This window comes from Motacilla alba, chromosome 2, assembly GCF_015832195.1.
Source record: "Motacilla alba alba isolate MOTALB_02 chromosome 2, Motacilla_alba_V1.0_pri, whole genome shotgun sequence".
NCBI classification, from domain to species: domain Eukaryota; kingdom Metazoa; phylum Chordata; class Aves; order Passeriformes; family Motacillidae; genus Motacilla; species Motacilla alba.
The window spans coordinates 54663813-54668250 of record NC_052017.1 but is presented as its reverse complement, the minus strand read 5'-3'; positions in this window follow the sequence as shown (position 1 = coordinate 54668250).

The following is a 4438-nucleotide window of genomic DNA, read 5'->3' as shown; positions in this document are numbered from 1 at the left end:
CACACCTACAATTTAAACATCTGACTTACATTAAAATGAATTATTTGGTTTCTCTGGAATAGAAGAGGAAGTGCAGTTAGGTCCAGATTGATTTTATCAGACTGTCAACAGGCTGTGACATAAATTGAGAAATACTTGAACTACATTGGGCTGGAGAGGAACAGAAAAATGCAGTGCTGCATTACCTCCACATGCTCCATAGGCGTCAGTGTTACTGACCTTTTATTTTTCTGCCCTGCCCTCTGTCTATCCTCTTCTAGCTTACACCACCATTGCCCCAGATGAATAATCACCAATACCATCACTCTTGCCTCAATCTATCACTGGTAAGATATTTGAGAAGGCAATCAGCCCAGCTACAGAAAACATAAAAGTGGAAAATATATTTGTACTTAGAAAATGGAACTTGGACACACCAGGCTCTCAAGTGGTTCTCTAGCTGCCTGAGCATCTTTTTTCCTAATTATTTGTAGATATAATATTTTGCAGATATAAATTGTATTTATTATGTGCATGTGGTAGCAGTGTGCATGGAATTTGCAGCAATATTCACAGCATTCACCTCTGAGAGGTGGTCCCTTATGGTTTCAGTCAGGAACATAAGTTTTAAGTACATAGTCTGAATAGAGATATTTTTATTTTCCTTTGAGGCTGAAAAAGAAAATTGTTTCCTTCCATGATCATCTCAGAATTTAGAATTAGGTCAATGGGAAGGGCACATGTGCAGAGAGTGAAAGTTGCTGAACTCTCAGTGTACATCTAACTCACCATGGGAACCTGAGTGATAGCACCTCTGTCTGTGAAACGCTCCTTGAACAAGCAGGCACTGAAGCTAAATTTCAGTTCATACAATGCTGTAAGATCTCCATTTGCCATGTGCTGTAAGAAGTAACTTTCACAAGTACAGAAAGTAAAATAAAGTAGATTTCTCTTGCACAACTCAAATGAAAATCCATGGTGCTGTGAGTACTTTTTTCAGCCACAGATGAAATGTAGACATTTAAATAGTTTTTATTCCATAATGTTACTTTTGTGCATAATCAGTCATTAACTTTTCATCAGTGTCTTCACGGGTTAAACAGTCCCTAAGTACATTTTGACAGCACGGATTATTATGGACTCTTGACATTTAAAATGGAGGAGAATGGAGGATTTGTGTGTGTGTGTGTGTGTGTATACATCTCCTTATTCTCTCTCTTTCACAAGCTATAAGGTTTAATAGCAGTTAACATTAGACCACAGCACTTCTAAATAACGATAGCCCTGCCAATTCTAACTGGCATTCCAATTAGTCTGACAATTCTACTAATTAAGAACATTAAACTTTTAAACAAAGGCTATCTTTTTTGTGTTGGGATTGGCAAAATGGAATTGGCAAAATGGAATTGAGGGTATAAGGAAGCCTGAACCTCTGCTTCCAAGAATTGCTGATGATTAAAGGAAATAAAAATATTTGGGGAGCATGTAGAAACATTTAGATATGGTAGATAAATAAGAAACATAGGCTATCTAATAGCCTCTAATATTCTGTTGTAGAATATTGTAAATGATAGAGAAATTGATTAATTTCTCTTCATTTTTCATGGCTGAAAGAGGTTTGCTTTTTGGAAATTATTATTTAAGCCAGGTGCTATAGGGATTTCAGTGCATAAGGCAGACTGAGACATTCCTTTCTTTGAAGAAAGATCCCTTTTTAAAATTTTCTTTCCTTCAGATATGATATGAAACAAAAGCAAAGAAAAAAAGTACGTTTTGCAATGAAAAATTTCCAGTGAATATTTGTTTCAAATCAATCATTTTTAAAATAATTGCCCTGGTTTTGATTTTATGTATTATATGCAATTTTTTAAAAGAAGTATCCTTTCAAATCCCTTTAAGTGATTTAAAGATCTTACCTCATTCTCAGAACTAAATTTCATTACAGTGCACTTAAAACACAAAGTTTTTCGCCAAAATATAAGCACATTCTTCTGAAAGCATTTTTTTGTTGCCACCTTATGTAACCAGGTCAAACTGCAAATATCTTCTTCATAATCAGGATTTCTCTTTCTGTGGGAGTAAGAGCATTTTCACAGAGTCTCTGCAAAAAAATCTTACTGTTAATTTGTGCCACAAGAAGCAAATGAATAACAGGTTGAATGGAAAGCAATATTTACTCCAAACCCCACCAACCTGAGCATCATCGGTTTCATTCTTCCAGCACCCAGCCTTCAAGATATAGTTCAGGAACTATGAATCTCTCAGGATTTGGCCTCATGCCATAATGCCAAGTATATTTCCTATGTTGCCTCACCAAATCATTACTGCACTGCCTGTATTCACACTGTTTAAGGATTTAGAGATACTGGGAGGGATGGCTATTCTAGTCACCATCTGCTAACATCAGCTGTCTTCAAAATTCATAGCAAAGTACCCTTTTGAGAGAAATCTTATCTATATGGCTTTACATAGCAAGATGTCTTACAAGTCCAAATGCAGAATGCAGACTCCAGCATGCCTCTCTAGGCAGAAAGCACACTTCAACCCAAGTCACACATAAAATTCCTGAACACATGAATGAAAGCCTGAACATACCATAGCACACTCTTCAGAATGTATGTCTTCGAACAATTTGTTAAGTGCAAATTTTTTTTCTCTCCTGGACACAATGCAGTAAAAAGACTTGAACTGCTATACGTATTTCTCAAAAATAGCAACTGAATTAAACATGATCAAAAAGAAACCAAAATAAAGCTAGATACATCAGATACATATTGTCTAACACTGGGAACAGTGCCATGGGAAGAAAAAAAGGATTTCTAACTTGCAAAAATATGTGCATCTTCAGTACTGTTTCTTCTGACCACTGACTGTTTCAGCATTTTGCAAACTATGCCCTGTATGAACTTTTCCCAGCACTTCAAGAGCTTAAAAGAGGCAGGCTCACAGTAAGGCTGCACAAGCTAGATAGAAAGCTAATATGGCAACCAGCACAATAGAGGGGAAACAAAAGCAGGAATCAGGATCAGCAAGCCACGCTCCCTTCTTAGGAAAGGGATTTTTGCCAAACTTCTAGGTGCCTTCTGGCCGTGGCTATTTAAACTATTTGGAGATTCAAACTAGTCCTCAGCCAGCCAAAGGACTGAAATGAAAACTTCAGGCTGCCAAAAGATATGCAATTTCCTTTGCACATCCTGTTAGGTGAGATCACTTGACAGAGTGGTTACCTTCAAAATCAACGCTGTGTACTCAAACTGTGGCATGGAGCACTGATTTTCATGATGACTGGTGGACAAGGAAGCTGGCAATCTGTAGTATTTACACAACTCCTTCGAGATTGCTCAGACATAAGGGATGTTAATTACAGAAAGTACTGTTTACTTCATCTTACACTTAATGGCATGGTAACCTCACTTCTATTAATAGCAGATCACAATCTCATGTTGATTTTGGAAAACTTGATTGATTGTTTAGACAATGCTGTTTCTGAGAGGGTCCATGTATTTTATAAAAACCTCTATGCAGCTGTAAGTAAAATCCCATCTTGATTCTACTTCTTTAATTGTATACTTCTATGTATGGGAATTGAATTTGTTGGGCTAAGAATCTAAGAAATTTACATCTCACAACACCATCGTGCCTGCTTGATCAGTATAATTGGTGAAAAACACAATTACAATGGATTTTTATAGATGAGAAACATCAGTTACTCTGAAAGTAGTTCTGCAGCTAGAAGTAATGGAATTGTTCATTCATCACTGAAAAAAATGTTCTTTAAATGTCAGGTTTTCCAAAACAATTTTGGGAAAATATCATTACAGCCCTATCTGAATTCAGCACCATTTTACAGCTAAGATGAAATTAGCTGTGCCTTTTTCTTTTACAGAAGCTTGAGGATAGAATTCAGAAATCAATTTTATAAATTCCTATTCTATTTGCAGGGGAATTCCACCATTGAATCTCCAGGACTCTGAGGGAAAAATTGATCCTGTGGGTATAAGACCTCAAATGTTCCACCTTGTCTCGAGGTAAAATGAGATGGTCAAGATCCTTCAAAATATACAGCTATCCACCTTCCACTGTTTTCAAATCAGTGAAAGATGCATACAGTTTTGTGTAACAAGAAAAAGCAGGAAGGCTAGATGGTTCAATAACTGCACACACCACCTAATCTCTCTGAAAAATAATTTCTGGCATGTCTATCAAATAGACATTGGACTCTTCATGACTCCTAACACTTGCATCAAACATTTTAAATCAGTGGGAAAAGTTCAGGATCAATACTGTAAGATCCTTATGCCTCCCTTATCTCAGGAAAAGTCCTGTCCTAAAAGGGTTATAAATTCAAATAATAAAAGGCAAACCAAAAGGAGCATATGTTTCCATTACAGTAAGCCTGTGTCATCCTGCTAATACTTAATATTATTTCATATAAACAAGCACTTCTGCTGAGCTGTTA